Source organism: Pelodiscus sinensis, chromosome 2, assembly GCF_049634645.1.
Source record: "Pelodiscus sinensis isolate JC-2024 chromosome 2, ASM4963464v1, whole genome shotgun sequence".
In the NCBI taxonomy this organism is placed as follows: domain Eukaryota; kingdom Metazoa; phylum Chordata; order Testudines; family Trionychidae; genus Pelodiscus; species Pelodiscus sinensis.
In genome coordinates this window covers 76,685,291-76,710,123 of record NC_134712.1, presented here as the reverse complement: position 1 = coordinate 76,710,123, position 24,833 = coordinate 76,685,291, and the positions used below count along the sequence as shown (strand labels likewise).

General features: G+C 40.5%; 1 protein-coding gene across 11 annotated transcripts in view; it reads right to left on the bottom strand.

Annotated features, from left to right (window-relative positions):
* Positions 1 to 24,833, bottom strand: part of ZNF521 (zinc finger protein 521) — a 281,436-nt gene that overhangs the window by 204,656 nt on the left and 51,947 nt on the right. The window lies entirely within an intron of this gene.

Genomic DNA, 24,833 nt, shown 5'->3' with positions numbered 1-24,833 from the left:
CAGGGCACACACCAATTATGGGAGCCATACTGGTCCATTGGTAGCCCCTCGGGCTCACTGAGTGATGTAGAATATGCAGATGAGGATGACAACTCAAAATCAGAGACCCAGGATCTTGGCAACATGGGCAGAGCGATGCCCAAGGGGGCCAATAGGTGCTCTGATTCATCCATCACCCACAACGAAGTGGGAATGAGTGCTCCCAATACAGATCCTGTCAGTATTTCCAGTGCCACAGATACTGTTGGTCCAGGAGTGAACAGTGTTACCAGAACTGATGTCGAAGGAGGTGAGAACCACCACAGGAGCACGTGGTGTCAAATGCAGGGCCGAAGAGGGTCTCAGTGTAAAGGCCCCCCTGTACCAGTTCTGGTACTGGTTCCATCCCCACCATGGGGAGGGAAGCATCTGGATGTAGTGCCAACAGACACAAAAGTTCAGTGTCTTGCTCTTTCAGAGCCATAAATGACACAGCCCTGGTCCAACAGTGAGGCCAGGACTGAAAGACAAAGAAGATCTGTGCCTGCTCGGTACACTGATGACATGGACAGTCCGTATCAGCATCTCCTTTATTATCATTGGATTCAATGGATTCCCAGAGGCTGTAATTGGAATCAATAATATGGGATGTGTCTGCTCTCAAAAGGGAAGGGTCAAAGGTACCCGCATGATCCCTCACACCTGAACTGGTCTTAACTTTTCCTGGAGGGATGCAAACAACCAACCTACAACCTGAATGTAGACCTATTCCCTCAGCACTGATGACAGAGAATGGCTCCTCCTCCACTTCTTCGGCAGGGTGCGTGACTAGCAACAAGAGGCGGCAGAATCCTCCGAGTCCGATCTTCAGCCCTTGAAGGGTCTCAGTATTAGATCGAGCCACATGGCCTGTTCAAGTGGGTCCTGGTATAGGCAAAGATCCTGTGCCATCTGAGTCCTCTTTTTAAATGATTTACAAATCATACAATGTTCTTTAAGGTGGCCCTTGTGGAGAAACAAAGGACTGTATTTAAGCCCTGGTGAGGGATCACTGGGGAGCACAGACTATATATTAACACTAGTGACTATTAACCAATCCTATACAATAAACTTGACTAAGACTAAATGCAAAGTTGTGAGATTGCAATGTCATAGAACCAGCGGCGGATATAGGGCAGGGCGAGCGGTGTGCCTGCCCTGGGCCCTGCACTTCAAGAGGCCCCACGCATGTGCCGTGGCGCATGCACTGTGTCAAAGTGGGGCCCTGCGAAATTGTGCTGCTCTGGGCCCTGGAAAACCCTCATTCGCCCTGCACAGAACTCTAACTCCAGCCATTGGCAGTGAGAAGGAACTGAGAGGGGACCACCTGATATAACAAGGAAAGGAGCCACAGTTACAAGGCACAAGCACACACACACACACACACACACACACACACACACCCCTAAGTGGAATACACATCTACTCATAGAAGAAAAAATATAATCCCAATGGGAATTACCTCTTTTCTCCATAAAAAGATTTCACAGCTGGGATTTAGATAAACATTCATTGATTAAAGAATCTAACTACTGTATTCACACAGCTGCAGCAAAAGGGAGGTATGGAAGAAATGGCAAACTAAACATGTTTTTTACTGGGGACATTACTCAATACCTGCTCATGCCATCATCTTCCTCTGCTTCCTACTCTTTCCTAACCACAAAACAGATTCACCTTTTCATTTCAAAACTGTGTTTTTGTGTGTAGAGAAATGCATGTTACAACACAAAAATAATATTGTAATTACTAATTTGTCCATTAAAATATTCCGAAAAAGGTCAGCGGTAATGCGCTACATACAAATCGAGGTACATAAGTGAGTATTTTTCATTTTAACAGCAGTGGATAGAAGAATCCCTGGTTTAAGAACTCTTGCCTCCTACCTAGTCCCCCCAACAACTTTTTGAATGGTGAAGTAAATAACATATAATACAATCCATGTGGGTGTCCAAAGTGGATGGATTTCTCCTCCCCTCATTCAACCTTAATAGTTACACACAATTTTCAATATTTTTTTCTTAGTTTTTCATTTCTGTGATTGCAGACCCTTTGTCTTCCATCTATGTCTTATTCCCCCCTCTAATTCCCATCTCCTCAACCCCAATTTTTAAAGCACCCCCAAAGGTACATAATAGAATCATGACACACACATAAGAAAAGTGGATGAAAGAAGTGAACTAGCACAATGAAAACCCCACATAAATGTTATGCAAATTAGTTATGAATCAAACCTGCAGTGCAAATTTACTACAATGCTGAAAGACTATAAAACAGTGATTTGTCTTGTATACATTTTTAATGTATTCCAAACCATGTGTATTAGATTGTCTATTTCTGTTAGCCAGATCATTCAAACTTTTAAGTGCAAAGTAAATATAAAGTGTTTCATTTTTAATAATATGCAGTCATACCACATGCTTTTCTTGCTTTCCACTTCCAATGTGGTCCAGGAACACATAATTGCTGCTTTTTCCCTAGTTATCTAATCATTATACTGAACGTGAACCTGTTTGCCATTACTTTACATTTTACAATTATTGTAAAAGCTACTTTCAGTATTCTAGAAACAACTGTAAATCTTAGCAGTTAATGGATTATGGCTCTTTAAATTTCATGTTTTGTATGTGCATACAAAAAGCAAAAGCAAAAGGGATTTCAATAGTTTTGCTTAGTTGTATATAAAATTACACCAATCTGCAGCACAAACATCAATGTGTTTATTATACACCAACTGCTTAAACTCTACTTGTTCCTGTTTCTGGATTTGCTGATTTTTAAATGTGTAAGCTTTAAATTATTTAAATTATTCTTCCTGCTTATTCCTTAAACTAAGAAACTAGTGCTTCCTATTTCTTATTGCTCACCACTCATTTCCTTTTACAAATTTGAGTGAGTTACCAAGGAATTATTATCTATACTTCCCTGTCAAGAAAAAAAAAAGAATGGCAAGTCACTTGTGGTCTGATAAAAGGTCAAAACTCTGAAATCAGGCCTCGTCCTTCCCTCATAAAATGTTCTTTTTACCTTGCTGAAATTTTGTAATTAATTAAATAAGCTTCTCAAAATACATGACATGCTGCACCCCACCATTTCCTCCTTTTTTAATAATTAAGTAGTACAGTGTTGTTTTATATTACAATAAACATTGTCATCAATAGTTTGTAATGTTGTTGTAGCAGTGTCAGTCTCAAGATCTGAGAGCAACAAGGTAGCTGAGGTAATATCTTTTATGGGACCAACTTCTCTTAGGCTATGTCTAGACTGCAGGCTTCTTTCGAAAGAGGCTCTTTCGAAAGCATCTTTCGAAAGAGCCTCTTTCAAAAGATCGCGTCTAGACTGCAGGCGGATCTTTCGAAAGAGAAATCCGCTTTTTCGAAAGACAGCACCCAGCGAGTCTGGATGCTCTCTTTTGAAGACGGCCTCTTTACATTGAAGAACGCCTTCTTTCGAAAGAGGAACTTTCGAAAGAAGGCGTTCTTCCTCGTAAATTGAGGTTTACCGCCATCGAAAGAAAAGCCGTGTTCTTTCGAAATAATTTCGAAAGAACGTGGCTTGAGTCTGGACGCAGGGGAAGTTTTTTCGGGAAAAGGCTACTTTTCCCGAAAAAACCCCTGAGTCTGGACACGGCCTTAGTGAAAGGTATAAGCTTTCAATCTACACAGCCATCAGGAAGCTTGTGCCTTCCACCAACAGAAGCTGATCAAATAAAAGATATTACCTATCCCATCTTTCTAATATCCTGGGACTTACAAGGCTTCAACAACACTGCATACAATAGTTTCAGAGGTCAAATTGGTATCGTTTGGACATTTACTATTCAACTTCAGTGAAGCCAACAAAAAGGAGCATACTGCTGCAGATGACAGAATACAAGGAGGAAAATAGGAGGATTCCCTGCAACAGAATCCTTGGGTCCTAGGATTCCCAGGCTGTCAAAGGAGTAATTAAGAAGGCAAAACTCTGCAGAGAAGCTGAATGATTTGCTTGCATCAGTGTTCACCACAAGGATATTGGGGTAGATGCCGTATCCTAAACTTATCCTTTCAGGTAATCAAGCTGAGATACTGTCAGATAGCAAACAGTAACAGTAAATGGGATAAACTTAAAACCACAACAACAAATAGTCTGGTAGTACTTTATACACTAACAAAACATGTAGATGGTATCACGAGCTTTCGTGGGCAGAGCCCACTTCTTCAGATGACCGGAGTTTTTTGAGGGAGTTTAAAGAGGAAGTGTGCCAAACACACTCTAAACTTGGGCCGATAACCACCCCCAAGCAAAACAAAACAAAACCCAACCCTGTGAGAATACAAAAAGATGCAGGCAGAAGTCCACCAACAGAGTTGGGGCTATCCGGTTTATTGCAGCATATGTGCAAGCAAAGCAAGCAATTCATGGTCCTCAGACACTAAGTACACAAACTAGACACCAAACTGGCTCAACTGGAGGAGCTAAAGGAGAAAGAAGGGCTTATAGGTGAGACTTTCCGGGAAACAGTAAAGTAGTCCCATCGGTCCCAAGCTGCTGTCTCTGATACAGGGGCAGCAGCGTGGGGAGGCACAGAACTTCTCCGTGGGGGGTCCAAGCTCCCCACAGACCAAGGCTGCTCTCTAAATAGCTCAGTAGCATTTTAATCTCTCCTGGGTGGCTGCCCAAGTGCACAACTGACAGTGAACACTATCACAGAAAATAAGTATTTGGGACATGGTAACATCAGAATACAAATTATACAGGAATCACAGAATAGGGTGCACTTTTGCAAGAGTGACATTGTAAGTGAAAGAAAGTACAGAGTTAAAAATAGTAAAAATCTTAAATGAATTAAAGTGTACTATAGAATCTTTATTATAGAAATCCCATGCTTGAATTGTAAGAGGACAGCAGTAGAATGTACTACCAACACCTAACTAGTAATAGAGATGAAGCCGTGTTAGTCTGGTCTTGCTGAAACAAAAGACAGGACTATGCAGCACTTTAAAGACTAACCAGATGGTTTATTAGGTCATGAGCTTTCGTGGGCCAGACCCACTTCCTCAGATCAAATTGTGGAAGAAAATTGGCACGACCATATATACCAAAGGGATACAATTAAAAAAAAGTGAATACATAAAATTGACAAATCAGATTTTAGAACAGAGGGAAGGTGAGGGGGGGAGGTTAGTGTCTATCAGGCACTAACCTTCCTCCCTCCCCCATACCTCCCCTCTGTTCTAAAATCTGATTTGTCAATTTTATATGTGTTCACTTTTTTTTTATTGTATCCCTTTGGTATATATGGTCATGCCAATTTTCTTCCACAATTTGATCTGAGGAAGTGGGTCTGGCCCACGAAAGCTCATGACCTAATAAACCATCTGGTTAGTCTTTAAAGTGCTGCATAGTCCTGTCTTTTGTTTCAACAAGTAGCTAGGACAGTGATGATTAACTATGATATGCCCAGGGAAATTAGAACTGCTACAAAAACAGAAGCCCCAATAAGAAAGAGAGATTTCAAATTTCTCCGCACTGATTGGGTATATTTCACCTCAGGATGGGATGTCTCCAGATGAAAAGAGGAAATTCTTAAGTTAGTACTTAGTGGAGCATAGGATCTGGTCCAAGAGGTGAATATATACGAACTGCTTGCTAATAGCAACCAAAATGTAATTAAATTTAACATGCTTGTAAGGGGGAAAATACCAAAGAAACTCATCATAGTATCATTCCATTTAAAAAAGGTGAACTACACAAAAATGAAGAGGTTAGTTAAACAAAAATTAAAAGAAAGTCACAAAGGTGCAGTGCCTGCAAGATGTGTGGAAACTATTCTGAAACAACATACTATAGGCCCAATTCAAATGTATATCAAAATTGAGAAAAACCAGTAAAATAACAAAACAAAACAAAAGAAAAAGAAAAAGAAAAAAGAAACCTGCCACCAATGCTGAACAGTAGACTAAAAGAGTGGCTAGAGGAAAAAAGACATCATTTAAAAATTGGAAGTCAAATCCTACAGAGGAAAACAGAAAAGAGCATAAACTTTGGTGAATCAAATATGAAAGTATAATTAGGCAGGCCAAAAAAGAATTTGAAAAACAACTAACAAAAGTTATTAAAACCAACAGGTAAAAGAAGTACATCAGAAGTGGGAAGACTGCCAAACAATCTAGTAGGGCCACTGGACAATCAAGGTGCACTCAAAGTCAACAAGGACACTTAAGAGATGCTAAATGAATTATTTGCATCAATCTTCATAAGAGAGGATTGGAGGGGGATTCCTACACTGAGCCAATTATTGTAATCAATCAGAGAAATTGTCTCAGATTATGGTGTCAATATACGAGGTTTTGGAAAAATTAAACAAACAGTAATAAATTACCACAATCAGCTGGTATTCAACCATGAGTTCCTAAAGAATACAAATATAAAATAGCAGAACTACTAACCTTGGTCTATAAACCTATTATGTAAATCAGTTTCTGTACAAGATGACTTGAGCAAATATAACACCAATTTTTTAAAAGGCTCCAAAGGTAATCGTGGTAATCAAAAAGCAAGAAAACCAAACTTCAATATCAGGCAGATATCAGTAGGTGTGTGCTGTGCACTCCTCCCTCCTGTCTCCCAACAAGGGAGAGTTTAAAAGGATCTCACACAGCCCTGAAATGGAATCAGCTGATCCTAGTTGATCCAAGGTAGACCTATCTCTGTTGATCCTAATCTACCTGACAAACCCTTTTTAGCTGATCCTGATAAGGGATGCTAGATATTGAGTAACTGAATGGTCATATAGCCGCATGAAATCTTAGCAGTTACATGACTATTCAATATAGTCCTTAGCAGTTACACTCCTGGGGTATGTCTACACTACCCCGCTAGTTCGAACTAGCGGGGTAATGTAGGCATACCGCAATTGCAAATGAAGCCCGGGATTTGAATTTCCCGGGCTTCATTTGCATAAGCGGGGCGCCGCCATTTTTAAATCCCCGCTCGTTCGAACCCCGTGCCGCGCGGCTACACGCGGCACGAACTAGGTAGTTCGAACTGGGCTTCCTAGTTCGAACTACCGTTACTCCTCGTGGAATGAGGAGTAACGGTAGTTCGAACTAGGAAGCCTAGTTCGAACTACCTAGTTCATGCCGCGTGTAGCCGCGCGGCACGGGGTTCGAACGAGCGGGGATTTAAAAATGGCGGCGCCCCGCTTATGCAAATGAAGCCCGGGAAATTCAAATCCCGGGCTTCATTTGCAATTGCGGTATGCCTACATTACCCTCCTATTTCAAAATAGGAGGGTAGTGTAGACATAATACCCCTGGAGAGCCCTCTAACACCCCACACTGCTGACTCCGATACTGAGGCAGCAGTGTGAGGTGGCAGGGGGAGCCAGTCTGCCAGGGAAGCCAGATTAAAAACCAGCTTCCCTCACAGATCGGCTGCCTGCCACCCTGCCCTGATACAGAGGCAGCAGCACGGGGTAGCAGAAGCCCCTGTCTGTGGGAGATCCAAGAGCTGATACAGAGGCAGCGGGGAAGGTGCGGATGCATTTAGTCAACAAGATTAACTGATAAATTTAGGCTTATCGGTTAATCATATAGTCGACTACACGCTGATATCCCTAATCCTGATTGACTTGTAGTAGCCCACTTCTATGTAATAGTAGAGTGGGCCTTTTACCCTTCTAGAGCTGCCTTTTCTTAGCCTATTGCAGCCATCTGGCTTGATTTTGTCTTGCTATATAAATCCATGATAAGACCACACCTTAAATAATAAATAAAGAGATGGTCACTCTGTTTCAAAAAGATATATTGGAATTTTAAAAGTTACAGAGAAAGGCAAAAAAAATGATTAGGGATATGAACAGCTTCCATACATGCAAAAATATAAAAAACTGGAACTATTCATATTAGAAAAAAGATGACTATGGAAGAATATGACAGCCATCTATAAAATTATAAAGGCTGTGGAGAAGGTGAAAAGAGAAGTGTAATTTACCCCTTCATATAACACAAGAACCAAAATCACCTAATGAAATTGACAGAAAGTTTAAAAAAAACTCTCACATAGCACATAGTCAACCTGTAGAACTCTTTGTGGCGGTTGTGAAGGCCAAAAGTACAACTTGGGTCAAAAAGAAAATGAAATAACTTTATGGAGGATAGGTCCATCAATGACTTTTAGCCAAGACAATAAGGGGCAGATCCTTCCTGGTCCTGGTGTTACTAATCCTCTGACTGTCAGAAGCTAGGACTGGAAGGCAGGGGATGGATCAGTCGATAAATCTTTCATTCCCTTTGATGCACCTGGCACTGGTCACTGTTGGAAGACAGGATACTGGGCTAGACACAGACTGGTCTCACCCAGCATAGCTATAATTATTTTCTAATATAGAAGTAAGGTGTCAAAAATGGTGTTTCAGGAAAAAAAATAAAACAAAAATGGGACACCAGGCCTGGAAGTTATATATTCAAGTGTCCAGAAGCTAATATAGAAGACAACTGTAGTGTGCCAAATGCTGTAGCTTTTTTAAAGGAAAGGTCCTACAGAATATCATGGAATTATAGACTGATGAGCCTTTCCTAAAGCCAGGAAAGATGGTTGAAATAATCATCACAAACAAACCTATAAGTCAACATGACAGGATGTGGCCTATCAGCATGACCCCTAATTTTCTTGACTTCTTTGATCATGTCGACAAAAGTGAGGATAAAGGACAAAAAAGGATATAGATTACTTAGACTAAAGAAAGTCTTTGACAAAATCTTTCCAAAAAGGTTATTAAGGAAACTAAGTAGTCATAGGACTGAAACTGGAAAACAACTAAGACACAAAACTAAATGACTATGAATCAATAAACAATTATCAGCACAGCAAAAGATCATCTATGAGGTGCTTCAGGATGCTGTTCTATTACCGGTGTTTATTATGTACAATCAAACTTTTAAAATGTTAATCAGCTATTTAAAACTGATCTGGAAATGATCATGAAAACTAAGGGGGCACTATCCACAAATGAGACAAAATTACTTGGTTTTGACAACAACTAGAGAAGACTGTGAGGAACTCATGTGAGATCTAACACAGAGAAGTGAATGGTCAACACAATGACCAATGAAACCCAATGTTGATAACTGTAAGATAATGCATTTTGAAAGAGTAATTTGAACTTGTCTTCTATATTGCTGGTTTCTAAGAAGAAAGCATAAAATCATCACCGATAAAGGTGGGTGACACAAAGTTGGGAGAATGATAAATAATAAAAGAGAAACAGAGCCATCTGCAGCACTTGGTAAACTGGGCATAATATGTATTTCAATACAATCAAGTGCAAGGGTATAGATCTCGGAACAAGGAATGAGAGCCATACTTATAGGATGGGGGATTCTATCTGGAAAAGCAGTGACTTTGAAAAAAGACTTTGGGGTCATGGTGAATGATTGCCTGAAAATGAGATTCCAGTGCAACGCAATGGCCCAAAAGGACTAATGGAGGAGTGGGCAATAAAAATGGCAATTCATGGCCAACGAGAGCTGTGCTCCTCTGATACCTGCGGAGGCACAGGTAAAAATGAAGGTGGGGGGCCTCCAGGGACTAACCCTGCAGACGGGATCCAGCCTATGGTCCAGAATTTGCCCACACCAGGGCTATAGTGATACAGGAAGTATACTTGGAAGGCTATCCCTAGAGCTGAAAACACAGCTGTGTCCCACTATCTTTCACACAATGCAGTGGGTGTCACCAGTGGACAAGTCACAAACCGACTGGTCACACCCCTAACCCTCTCACAATTCCCCCTTAATGCTGCCATAGAGATTGCAATGAAATGTAACTCCCCAAAAAGAAATGTTTTCCCAGTCAGGAGACAACTCAGTTTCTGAATGTAATCAGCATGCTCCAAGCTGGGGCTATTAGGGCAGGGAGACCATCTCCCTTGTGCTGTCATTGTTCCTGGTGCTGGCACCCATGTTGCATGGAGGAGGAGGAAACAGTGTCACTGGAATTTGGGGGTGAGGGAGAAATTTGGAGGAAAAAGAGAAGGGGGTAGAGACACAGTGACAGGAGAGGAGAAGAAATTAACAGGAGCCTAAGCATGTGGTGTTGTAAGTAGGAGACAGAAGGGGGCCAGAATATAGAAGAAGATAGGAACACAAGGGGGAGAGAAGCAGGGGGTGGGAATGGGAGAAATACAGAAGCCAGATGAAAGATGGAAAAATAGGAGTGACCCAAGGCAGGGGGGAGACACATGGGCAGGAGTAGGGGACACAGGCAGTAGCAAAAGAATGGTGAATTGGGTCTAGGAAGACATGTTGGAGTTGGGAGACAGAAGCAAGAAAAGTAATGGGTGCAGAAATGGACAGTGCAGACTGGAAGAGATAGGGATCATGAAGGGATGTGGGCCCACCCTGGAGAAGAAGGGGTTAAGGCAACACTCTAAGTAGCAGAAGATCCACCTCCTCCACCCTGCTGGGCATGCTCCAACTGCTAGGGTATGTCTAAATTACATGGCTCTGTTGACGGAGCCATGTAGATTTGTTTGTTCGGCAAAGGGAAATGAAGCTGCGATTTAAATAATCGTGGCTTCATTTAAATTTAAATAGCTGCCACGCTGAGCCGACCAACAGCTGATCAGCTGTTTGTCGGCTCAGCGCGCTAGTCTGGACACTCCCGCGCCAACATGAAAGCCCTTTATCGACCTCCCCAGTAAAACTCATCCTACGAGGCATAACGGGGAGGTCGATAAAGGGCTTTCAGGTCAGCGCAGGAGTGTCCAGACTAGCGCGCTGAGCCTACAAACAGCTGATCAGCTGTTTGTCAGGTCAGCGTGGCAGCCATTTAAATTTAAATGAAGCCGGGACTATTTAAATCGCGGCTTCATTTCCCTTTGCTGATCAGCCTAATCTACATGGTTCCATCGATGGAACCATGTAGTTTAGACACACCCCTACTGTAATATAAAAGGCAGCTGAACAGCTTCAATGGTCATCCCAGACTGAGAAGGGAAGACTCACTGTGCTGGTTTCAGCTGAGGAACAGCCAGGAGCCTGGATCAAGAGAGCAGGAGACATCACCGATGCTTGAGGGAGACAGGTACCTGGGACACCCCAAGACCCTGAAGAGACATAGACTCAACTACAGGCGTCAAAGTAGGAAGCAGCCCAGGGAAGGACCAGTTAGTGTTCCCACAGCAGTTCATGTGATATGGGCAAATTCTCACCAACTATGTGGTGAACCCCATCGTCACTATGATGCTGGGACCTTGTGGAGCAGGCAGGGCCTGGGTCCCCCTACCTGGCTGTGCCTCCTGTCCTTGGTGGGTGGCCTACCAACCCCCTCTGCCTGCTATTGATGCTATTGAGTTGAAAATGTGTCTGAAGAAAGAAAGAATTTTACAGGGACTCTCAAGCATTATGCAGGCATATTTTAAGAATAATTCTAGCTCTCCTGCTACCATAAATACAAATTATAAGTAAAAAGCAAAGCAAATCCATATTAAAACAATGTTATTCATGTTGCAAATTTAAATGTGCAGAAGTTAGAAAATCCAAACGTTAGTTTGGCTGCTGGTTTGAACTGTCATAGAGTCTTTGATTATATGATCACATACTAGTTTTACTGCCTTATTCAGTACACAGGATGGACAGTGCTCAAGTAATGGCTTATTCAATATATTGTTATATTCCCATTGGTCAGAGTGTGGTCCAGGCCTTATTTACTACATAGTATACAAACCCTGCTCAGAATACAAACTTAATAACTTTCTCATGAGCTTTTCTGTGGTACCTACCTATATGGTATTTGAGTACCTCACACACATTAATTTGTTTTCATAATACCTACGTGAGATTAGAGGTAGCTATTATTCCCATTTTAAACATGCAAAATTGTAAAAGGGTCCATTAATCTGGGGTCCCCAATCTGATCCCCCAAGCTTTATTTTCAGAGTTCTTAGCATTTTATAGCACTTTGTATTTTCCAAACAGAATACCCACTCACCTCAGTTGCAACTGTCAATTCTCAAGGCTTTTGCAAATCAGATCCCAGGTGTCTCAAGATGGATACTTAGAAATTAATGGGCACATTATGCTCACTTGTGAAAATTCTGGTTTCTGTGACTTGCTCAGCATCACGTAACATAAGAATATAAGAATGTCCGTACTGGGTCAGACCAAAGGTCCATCTAGCCAGCAGCCTGTCTGCCGACAGTGGCCAGCACCAAGTGCCCTGGAGGGGGTGGGCTGAAGACAATGATCAAGCGATTTGAATCGTGCCATCCATCTCCAGCCTCTGACAAACAGAGGCCAGGGACACCATTCCTACCCCCTGGCAAATAGCCTTTTATGGACCTAACCTCCATGAATTAATCTAGCTTCTCTTTAAGGTCTATTATAGTTCTAGCCTTCACAGCCTCCTCTGGCAAGGAGTTCCACAGGTTGACTATGCGCTGTATGAAGAAGAACTTTTGCTTATTAGTTTTAAACCTGTTACCCATTAATTTCATTTGGAGTCCTCTAGTCCTTATATTATGGGAACTAATGAATAACTTTTCTTTATTCGCCCTCTCCACACCACTCATGATTTTATATACCTCTATCATATCCCCCCCCCCCCCAATCTCCTCTTTTCTAAACTGAAAAGTCCCAGTCGTTTTAACCTCTCCTCATATGGGACCTGTTCCAAACCCCTAATCATTTTAGTTGCCCTTTTCTGATCCCTTTCCAAGGCCAAAATATCTTTTTTGAGGTGAGGAGACCACATCTGTACTCAAGATGTGGGCATACCATAGTTTTATATAGGGGCAGTAAGATATACTGTGTCTTATTTTCTATCCCTTTCTTAATAATTCCTAACATTCTATTTGTCTTTTTGACTGCTGCAGCACACTGTGTGGACATTTTCAGAGAACTATCCACAATAACTCCAAGATCTCTTTCCTGATTTGTCATAGCCAAATTAGACCCCATCATACTATATGTATAGTTGGGGTTATTTTTTCCAACATGCATTACTTTACACTTATCCACATTAAACTTCATTTGCCATTTTGTTGCCCAATCACTTAGTTTTGTGAGATTTTTTTGAAGTTCTTCATGGTCTGCTTCTGTCTTGACTATCTTGAGCAGTTTAGTATCATCCGCAAACTTTACTACCTCACTGCTTACCCCTTTCTTTATATCATTTATGAATGAGTTGAATAGGATTGGTCCTAGGTCTGACGCTGGGGGTCACCACTAGTTACCCCTCTCCATTCTGAAAATTTACCATTTATTCCTACCCTTTGTTTCCTGTCTTTTAACCAGTTCTCAATCCATGAAAGGGTCTTCTCTCTTATCCCTTGACAATGTAATTTACACAAGAGCTTTTGGTGAGGGACTTTGTCAAAGGCTTTCTGAAAATCTAAGTATACTATATCTACTGGATCCCCCTTGTCCGCATGTTTGTTAAATCCTTCAAAGAACTCTGATAGATTAGTAAGACATGATTTCCCTTTACGGAAGCCATGCTGACTTTGGCTCAACAAATTATGTTCTTTTACGTGCCTAACAATTTTATTCTTCATTATTGTTTTGACTAATTTTCCCGGTTCGGACATTAGACTTACCGGTCTGTAATTGCCAGGATCACCTCTAGAGCCCTTTTTAAATATTGGTGTCACGTTAGCTATCTTTTGGCAGAAGTAGGGCTAAAATTCAGTTTCCAAGGTGGCATTGAGCATATGAGGTCAGAAGCAAAGTTGCAACGGCATTTCAGAGTGCTTGACTTTACAATCTTAATAGTCTTTTGTCAGTTTTAAAAATGCAATTTCCTAATTTTATAAAAAAAACTTAAAAATTGGGAAAAAATGTGGAATTATATTGACCATCCATTGGGGTCCTCAGCAGGGATGAGATATTTAAATCTACAGCACGGTCATCTATCACTTGAGGTAATATGGTAACTGGTAGCAATTGAAGGCTGTTATCTTCTTTAACAACCTGACACTAGAGGAGGATGGAGACACACTTTGCCTGGGGGGAGCGGGCAGAGGGGATTTGCAGCTATTTGCCAGAAGGAAAGGAATGTTTTGACTCAGGAATAATGGCTTCAATTCCAGGTTCTGGAGGAGAGTGTGCTTTAGTGATTCCACACTCTTTCCCCCTGTCACAGAGCCAGTAACCCTGTCACTCTGGGGGGCAGAGCAAGGGTCTGAGAGCCCCACAGCACAGGCAGTAGGGTTGTGCCTGGCTTCAAAACGATTCCCTCTACCATTTAGGTGAAGTTCTGGGTAGGGCAAACTATCAGATTCCCTCACATCCATTATTTAAAGCATTCCAAGGGATACATTAAAAAACAACACTTATCAAAATATTATTTACCTTTATTTCTTCTGACCTGAGAAGTGTTTTGCTATCAGGGCAACCACAAAAGCACTATACTAAATTCTCCCTTCTTAAATTAAGAGACAACCAGCACAGACAGATTAAAACATATGACCAGACAGAGGGAGACAAGACAGTCTTAGTAAATATTTAGTCTATTTGGTTGAGAAACCATTTTAGCAACCATTCCTTTGGTGCTAATGTACACGCACGCATTCAAACACACAGGAACACCCCTTCCCCTCCAAATGTGGCAATGACTTCTCCAAGAGGTCACAAAGACAATTTCCAAGCCTCACACAATATCATCAATTTCATGTCTTTTTTTTTTTTTTTTTAAGAAATCATTCAAAAATGTGTGTTTTGATGCCAGTCAGCTTTTCCTGCTACGCATAAAACCCAAGTTTCACACTTGAGGTGGCTAGGTGGGAATCATCATGATGGCCCCTCCCCACAGCACATGTACACAAACATGCAGTAAGCATGAAGATGGAAAAGAATGAAAGGAAGCTGATGAGTAGACAGAATCTGCTAAAGGACACCCAGAAAAAAACTGCTAATGAATGGTGAGGATGTGCAAAGGCTGGGACTCAGCCATAGGCTCCTAGTTTTGAGAGGCTTAAATAAAAATAAGTGTATTGGGGGTAGGAGGGAACAATTTTCTCCTCAATATCACATACCCATTCACAACCTGTATAGTAAGCCTTATATTGCTCAAACACTATTATACAACAATCAACTTACAGTATTTGTTATTACAAACCACAAGAAACATGTAGCTCCTCACCCGTGTCTCCAACTCTACCCCTCCCCATCTTAGACACACACAGAGTCTTCTTCCACTCTACTGGCAGAAAAATACTAATTTAAAGCATATCAAAACACATTTTTATAATGTATAAATATAATACCCAATGGGCTCCTGAGAGATCCATGAAATTAATCCCACTTGTGAAGGCCTTGATATTAGCTCTTCACTCCTGGGATAAGTTTAAAATTCCACAAAAGCCCATGATTTATCTCCCTCCTATATAACAGCAACAAACACACACGTAATTTTTCAGTAAAGTAAAAATATCACTTTCAAGCCATTCACATATGTCGGAGAGAAAGTGAGAGAAGGAAAGAGAGGAATTAGATGTTTTGAGAAGTAAGCACTTTAGGATCCATTCTACCTGAGTAATTCCCATAAATGTTATGCTTACGCATTGAGCAAAGAGGTGCGATATACTTAGTACAAATATGTCTCGTGTCTTTCCTATGTTTACCACAGTATAGTGGGGTAAAGGCTGGCAAAGATCAATTAATAAAGTAATATTGTTTCCTTCAAATGTCTATATAATTTAAAAAGTAGGTGTTGTTATTCTGGGTTCTCTCATCACTTCAATTTAACTCACTATCAAAAACAGAATAGGAGCTCCTGTTTGAATCTTTGTAGAAAGAAAACTAAAATGTATTATATAGTTCAGCCAAAAATTCCTTCAAAAGTCCTTTAGGCTGCATCAGTTTTGGAAAACATTCCACACAGAAAAAATTCTTCTACCTCATCTGTGTTGTTAGTTGGTTATTCATACTGGGTGAACATAAGAACAGTTGTACCAACTCAGACCAAAAGTCCATCTAGCCCAGTACCTTGTCTTCTGACAGTGGCAAAAACAAGGTACCCCAGAGGAAAGTAACAGAACAATTAATCATCAAGTGATCCATCCTCTGTTGCCCATTCCCAGTCCTGCCAAACAGAGGCTAGGTACAACATCCCTGCCCACCCTGGCTAATAGCCATTGATGGACCTATCTTCTACGAATGTATCATGCTTTTTTGAACCCTGTTGAAGTCCTGGCTTTCATGACATCCTCTGACAGGGAGTTCCACAGGTTGACTATGCATTGTGTGAAGAAATACTTCCTTTTTGTTTGTTTTAAACCTGCTGTCTATGAATTTCATTTGGTGATTCTTTTTAGTTCTTCCATTTTGGGAAGGAGTAAATAACTTCTCCTTATTTTCTATCTCCACATCAATCATGATTGTGTAGACCTCTAATACGTTCCCTCTTAACTGTTTCTTTTCCAAGCTGAAAAGTCACAGTCTTATTAATCTTTCCTCATATGGCAGCCATTTCATAACCCCTAATAATTTTTGCTTCTATTTTCTGAGCCTTTTCAAATTCCAGCACATTGGGTGGATTTTTTCAGAGAACTATCCACAATGAGTCCATGAACTCTCTCTTGACTGGTAACAGCTAATTTAGATCCTACCATTTTATATGTATGGCTAGGATTGTTTTCCATTATGAATTACTTCCATTTATTAATAATGAATTTCATCTGCCATTTTGTTCCCCAGTCACCCAGTTTTGTAAAATCCTTTTGAAGTCCTTTGCTGGCTGCTATGGATTTAACTATCTTCAGCAGTTTAGTATCACTGATTACTCCTTTCTCCACATTACTTATGAATATGTTGAATAGGGCTGGTGCCAATAAAGACCCACCAGAAGACATTACTAATTACCTCTTTCCATTCTGAAAACCGACCATTTATTCCTAGCCTTTGTTTCTTATTTTTTAACTAGTTACCAATCTATGAGAGGACCTTCCTTCTTATCTCATGACAGCTTACTTTGCTTAAGAGCCTATGGTGAGAGACTATGTCAAAGGCCTTTTCAAAATCTGGGTAAACTAGTGGAATCATAGCTGTACTGAAATCAGTGAAATCGTCCCACTGATTTCGATGGGGCTAAATTTACACCCAGAATATTTACATGAGTACAAAGGACCAACATCTGTCATTGACATCTGTGCAATCCTCTGGAATTCAGAGCTTAATTGAAGTATTAAGCAATAACAGCAGTAATTTCACCACTTCGAGTTGCCATTCTGTTTATGACATCACAGTACTCTTCACCAGGAAACTATGCTGTCACAAAGAGAGATGATGAATTGCAAGTGAAAAATAAGCAGCAGGAGTTGAAGCACTAACACATTCCACAGAAAATGTATGAATTATTTAGTTTTCATAATGTTTATAGTGAGATACGTGTCCATCAAAATTAATGGGACAGTAATTTTCTCTACCTTTTAAAAATCATTATAACACTGGGCGGAACCATCAACACTACATTTGGGGATGACACTAGCTCCCTTTCCATTTATTCTACAAATTGTACAAAACAGAAAATATACTTCTTTGCCTCTATAGTTTAGAAAATGACAGTGTTTAAGTCGGTAAGTAATGTACCACTAAAAATACAATAGTACCATGACAAAAATAAAACAGCATAAGCAACGCAAATTAGTGCTAAAATGGATACATGAGAGACCATTAACACAGAAAGAAAGCAATTCACGTATTTTCTATAAATGGGCATTTTGCATGGCACTTCAAAAGTTTCAAACCTGCATCAAAAATCCATAATCTTGCATTTATGATTTCCAAGTCATTACAAAATGCCAGGAGGAGTGTCAAAGAAAAAATAAAGTTACTAAACTGAAAAAGAGTCATAGAAACTTCAGCATCCACAACTAGTTCTTTTTTAATCATGGGCCTATTCCTCTACCAATTTGCAGGCATTTCTGTGGCTAAGTCCCATCAATGCTAACATGGATAACTACATATATAGACACATACTACATCTAGAGTGCATGAGTAGAAGAAACCCTCCCACTTATTTACTGATCTACAAAAAGCCAGCCACAGTTGTGTTAAACAGTATCTTGCAATTTCATCCTTTAATTGAGAGCCCAGCAAATGGCAGGATTCCAGGGACCTTGCTCAGACTGTTTATCTTCCAATACTTTCAAGTTACTTACTGACAAAAAAAAAAAATTACTGTGTGATTGAAAGTGAAATCAGCTTGCAGACCCATCCCTTACCCTCCTTTCCTCACCCCTCCCTTTTTTATTAACATGGTTGTAATTTTACCATAAGTCTTGAAATGATCTGTTCATCCCCGCAAACAGCTGTCCTACTGTGATGTAAGAGAAAACATTTGTAAAAATATTTATGTAAGGTTTAACTGTATCCTTCCTTCTAGTCCTTCAAAAACTTTTCCTACATAAATTTTCTCTTTAATAACATACATACAGTTCTCTTTACTAAGTTTTAATAAAGAGGCTCCACATGCTACAGAATTACTGCTTTAGTAAAGGTACTCAGTCATGTTGTGAGGTTGAGGGACAGGTAAAGCCTGAGGAAGGGGAATGTCCCTAGCCACATTTCCACTTTTTCCATCTCTCTGTCTTATGGGCAGGTCTATACTATTGCTTAAGTCAATGTAACTTGCATTGCTCCAGAGTGTGAGAAAACACACACACACACACACACACACACACACACACACGACTCAAATTACCATGACCTAGGCACACCAGCACTATGTTGGCAGGACACGTTCTCTTGCTAATGTAGCTTCGGTCACTGGCTGAGGCAATAAATTATGCCAATGGAAAAGTGCGCGCATGTCAGTACCTTTGCCAGAGGTGCTACGGAGGCACTGACGTGTCAATGCGGTTATACTGTTCCAGCATTTCTAGTGTGGACCTGCCCTGAGTTCCATCCCTCCGCAAGTATTTCTCTTTCTCAAATCTGAAATCACCATAGCTTGAATTGCAAGTGGCCCAGATGTGATAGACCAAGCTCAAGACCAACGAAAGACTTGCCATTGGCCAGAACCAGAATCTGTTGCCTCCAAGCTCTTAGGGTATGGCTACACTACCTCGCTAGTTCGAACTAGAGGGGGTAATGTAGTCATCCGCACTTGCAAATGAAGCCCGGGATTTGAATTTCCTGGGCTTCATTTCCATGAAGCCGGCCGGCGCCATTTTTAAATGCCAGCTAGTTCGGACTCCGTGCCACGCGGCTACACGTGGCACGGACTAGCTAGTTCGGATTAGGCTAATCCGAACTAGCTGTACGCCTAATCCGAACTAACTTAGTCCGTGCCACGTGTAGCCGCGCGGCACGGAGTCCGAACTAGCCGGCATTTAAAAATGGCGCCAGCCGGCTTCATGCAAATGAAGCACGGGAAATTCAAATCCCGGGCTTCATTTGCAAGTGCGGATGACTACATTACCCCCGCTAGTTCGAACTAGCGGGATAGTGTAGACATACCTTTACTAACTCACACCGTTCAACAGGAAAAGACCTCACTTCTACTTATAAAAACAGCTGAGAACTAGGTAGCACACATATAAGAACAGCAAGTACCTGTGTAGGAGAGGTACTCTTATGCATCTAAAAGTGAAAGGACAGTGGCCAGATGGCCCAAGTTCCTATTGAAACTAGGACAACATTCCATTTGCAGTTAACTTGACCAAGGTAAGAGAAGTGCTGCACAAACACAGGACAGACCTGGTAAGCCAAGATGAGCATTCATACAGCTGGAAGAGACATGAAGTGAGGATTTTTATTGGCTAGTTTCTGTACAGGAAGAACTGATTTAGGCAGAGAAGATTATACTAATTGCTACTATTATTTCATTAATCCACCAGCATAAAGAACTTTTATACAAATATACTGTGGCACTTTGGTTTAAGCCATGACACCCTAGCATGCCAACCGTATTTTCACAATGTTTTAGATAATCACTATAAAATACTTATTGAGGGGGTTTTTTTTAATAAAGAACCCCTTATAAGCATATTTGACAATTCTCAATTTCAGTCTTCTGAATTTGTTTGGAAACAATTGGATTAGCCTTCACCTGACTTGTAGTTAATAAAAACAGGAGTGATGGTAAAAATATTAACCTATATAACTTGAGAGACCCCTTGGTATACAAGAAAGCAGTAGTGCAACCCTATTATAAATATTTCAAAACAAAAGCAAGAATGAAACATTTGTGATGTCATATTCCATGCAGAGTATCGTTGATGGACGTGAATAAGTGTCCTGGAATGTAAACTGAAGTGACTTGAAACTGAAATGTTCTATCCCTGCATTATGAAAAATAATAAACATTATATAATGTAATTCAAGAAAATTCTATCTTGGGGCTCTGATGATAAGCCACTTGAGCTATACTTTTGTGGTTTATAATGTCACCGGAATTCTCTGTGGAATTATATATAGAATAAATGATAGGCAACGGTGAATTACAAGGCTATAATACATACAGTAAGTACCTAATATAGCCTTATAAATTACAGGCTTTTACAGCCTTGTATTTTACACTATAATGTCACACTTTGTAATGATACAATACACCAATACAAGACATGATATCACTCTTAAATTCAAACAGAAGCTCATATAATGGTGAGCTAAAATCACTTCAAAAGTACACAGATTTACCATTTTTAAAAGAGAAATGTGCAGATCAAAACACAGGCAAAGGAAGACACTAAGTGTCAGATAACAGTCAACATTTTAACTCAGCTGCAGATAACCAATGTTCGTATTTGGTTGTGTGGTAATCTAGTGCTTTGCACTGGCATCTGGGAGATCCACAGCAGGATTTCTGCACTCAAGGGACAGGGCAAAGGGTGCCTCACATCACTGAGCAGCGACTCCTTCAGCTGATTAAGAAGCAGCAGGGATTCCCATCCACGTCTCTATAGCCAAAAATGTAATGTAGCCCTATGGAGTCTAGAGATGATGGTATAAAGGAGAGAGGAAACCATATCTGTGGAGCCCTGGACAGAAACGCAGGCAGCGTACGCAGAAAAAAAAATAAAATGATTAAGAACTCTAAAGTAGGTGCTTGTTTGTTGGTGGCATTCATGTATCCCAAAAAACTTAAAAGCACTCCCAAAATATGTCATTTAGTTGGGATGATGTGCACACCACCATAGACTCACAGGGCTGGAAAATACCTCAGGAGGTCATTGAGCCCAAACCCCTGCCTGAAGCAGGATCAACATTAACTAAATCATCCCAGTCAGGGCTTTGCCAACCCAGGACTTAAAAACCTCTAGGAATGGAGAGTTTACTACTTCCCTAGGTAACGCATTCGTGTGCTTCACCACCCTCCTAGTAAAATAGTTTTTCCTAATATCCAACCTAGACCTCTCCCACTGTAACTTGAGCCCATTGCTCCTTGTTCTGCCATCCATCACTACTGTGAACAGCCTTTCTCCATCCTCTTTAGAGCCTCCCTTCAGGTAGTTAAAGGCAGCTTTCAAATCCCCCACCACTCTTCTCTTCTGTAGACTAAACAAGCCCAAATCCCTCAGCCCCTCTTTGTCAGTCATGTGCTCCAACCCCCCTAATCATTTTCATTGCCCTCCTCTGGACACTCTCCAATGCATCCACATCCTTTCTATAATGGGGGGGCCATTACCAGAATGCACCTCTTCTTGCTAATATTATTGCTAGAGCTTCAGAATTAAAGTATCAGTAGTTCATTGTGATCCTGTTTTATATGTGTGTATGCTTTAGCTTCCCACTAGTAATAACTGGAGTTACATGTAGTCATCGAAGTCAGTGGGATTGTTCACATGCTTAACAGACAAGCATGTGCCTAAGCGCCTTCCTAAAGGAGGGCAATATTGAACAGGCCAAAATCAGAGCCATTTATTTCACCCATCCATGGCTGTTCTAGGGCTAAAACGGAAATTGTATAGCCACTTATGGTTTCACTTTGCAAAAAACAGAATCACCTCTGATGTTGCCAATCTCTAATAGGGATGTGAAAGTGTAACCATGTACATGGTTAACTTATGAACCTGAGCTCATCAGTTAACCCTCACAGTTACCTTCAGGCCCCCAGTATACACAGGGAGCTGGATTAAAAGCTCTTTCTACACACTGGTTCCTGGGGAACCACCTGTCCCCTCCCCCACACCAAGCTGCTGCCTCTGTATCAGTGCGGGGGGGAGGGGCAGGCGGCAGCCAACCGCCACCCCATGCATACCCGTGTACCCGCTGAATTTTTTCAGCAGTTACACAGTTATTTAAACAAACGCATTTTAACATCCCTAATCTACACAACTGGAGCATCACTGGAATATGCTATCAACCATGGGACAAATCCAGAACAATTTATACAGGCAAACTCCCGCTAATTTCAGTGAGAGTTTGCCCGACTAAAGAGTCAGAAATATCTGTGTAAAGTCTTCATGATTTGCTCCAATATGCCAATGTCCTTTATCACCAGAAAAACCCACAGTATAATAGTCTAGTAAATGTTCTATTGATGAATTACAAGATGCTTAGTACAGCTGCCCATTTACTGTATTCCTTTATTACATGGCTGAAATACTTATGAATTATTCTATATGCTGATTCCTCCTGAAACTTGCTAACAAGCAGAAAGTCTAGATGAAACAGACCACGATCAGCCTAAAACATGGGTGAGGCAATATTTTTGGTGCCAACTAAGTTGGATGATATGTCTGCTTAACACTGAGCTGTTCACACGAACACCCTACAGACTACAGAGAAATGAAAGATTACTACAACTTTCTAAGATCTGGAGTTGTGCTACACAAACAAGACACATGCATTATTCTTTATCTAAATAGTTATTTTCCTGATTCAGGAACAAATAAAATAGTGTACGTATATTACAACTCTGTTAGCTGGTAAACTTTAGTCAGATGAACTAATGAAACTTAGTAAGCACCAAGACTAAATGTCTTAACAAGCATATTGTTATGATCAATTAAGTGGTTAATAATAAAAGAAATAAGCTGTTCTAATTAGTAATTATTTGAGTTTTACTAGGATAGTAACAGCTGTAAAATAGTTTCCATATTCTGTGCAATGGCTTTCCACTTTGCTGAAGCTGGATTTCTTCAGCCGGAAGACAAAAACAATATTGCATGCTTCTACAAAAGAAATGCATCTGTGCATATGTAACCTCTTTCCATGAGAAGGCTTATTCATTTTTTCTGGCTTCTAAATGGGCATTCTGTTGCAGAATCTAGGGTTGCATTACTGCAGGAAAGGCTGCTCACGTTCATTTCCCTGACATTTCTAGAGCACAGTACCAAAGCGTAAATGCTGATCTGTACTTATCCCTTTTGAGTATTTTTGACCGAGTTTCCCCTGCTGAAGAATTGACAGAATCTTAAAAAGGGTAAAAAGTGATCATACATGCCTTCTGTTAAGGCAGTGGAAAGGAGGAGAGAAAAGAAATCGAGAGCTAGCCAGCTAGTAGTGGTGCGGTGCATCATGCCACCATGCCGTAGATCAGAGTTTAGGGCTAGGCTTTCAGTTCCAAGCCTTAGGGGAAATAGAGTATGTTTTAGGAATAATGCATTTCAGTGTCTGAGAAGAGGAATTCAATGCAGCAGAACTCCATATGGCTGGCTAACTATGCACTGAAATAACATAGAAAGAGATTGTGTGTAGGGCTGGGGGTGGGGAAAGGAGACCATTTGGTCTGTGCCAAAAACAAAGTTAGGAATGTGATGATGCAACATTAGAATCCTTACTAAGGAGCGGATATAAAATTTAAAGTTAAATAGAGTTGTACATAAGGTAACATACACAACAACTGGATAGTCATTTAATGGAAAACTCATGTTATTTCTCATAAGGGATGTTTCTTACAAATCCAAGCAAAATTTAAAAAACCCAATTCCACGAATACAAAACCTTTCCTATTTACAATGGGTAGCAAAGAGTGCAGATGCATTTTCATGAAAGGCACCACACGGAAGATATTTTTTTCTTTTCTTCTTAAATAAGGATGCCAGATGCAAATGTTTCACAGGACACTTATAAGTACTTACCACACAAAACTCCTTCAGATGCATTAAGCACACAGCAATGCACTTTTATTAGAGCATGCTTGCTTTGTCAAGCAGGCAGCTGGCAGTACTTTTGTAACAAACAGGGCAAGCATTCCGCGCAAGGAAAGTGTTACCAAAACATGGCAGGAGGCTCAGCTTGACCCTCAGACTCAAATATCAAAAGTCAGTTTCACTCATTATTTTTCCCAAGGAAAGAAAATACTCAGCTGACCCTTTGACTCCAAAAAGGCAGAAATATTTTACATTTTTCTGAAGAGGAGTTGTATGAGTTATACAGGGTTTGCAAGCCATCTTCTGCACCTTTTTGGGGAATCTTTAAAAGGCTTGCAACAAAGATTATTTCCAAACATATTAAAAATTATTTCCTTTTCTACCCATTTCCTTCTACCCCCAAACACAGACTCATTTGTGGGTGATTAAAAGTCTCAACTGATCTTCAATTATTCTGCCATTGTAAATATACCTATAAAGTCTTTGCAGGATAACAGCTGTTTCAGCAGAAACATTAGTTAAAAACACTCACTCTTCCTATCCAGGTTTATGTGCCTATATTTAGCCTAATTAATTCTGTCACCTTTTCTATTGAGAAATATCTTTAGAGAAAATCAGAAGGAAAACAGCCTTTCAAAGAGGAAATGTATATCTTGTCAACAAAAAAGAAAAGAAAAACAGTTAACTTATCATTTAAGAAGGGAAAAGAGGGCAGGAAAACACACACTGAACACTGAGTAAAGCTATTTTTAGAAAGAGGACATAAATATGAACACACATAGTAATTCCA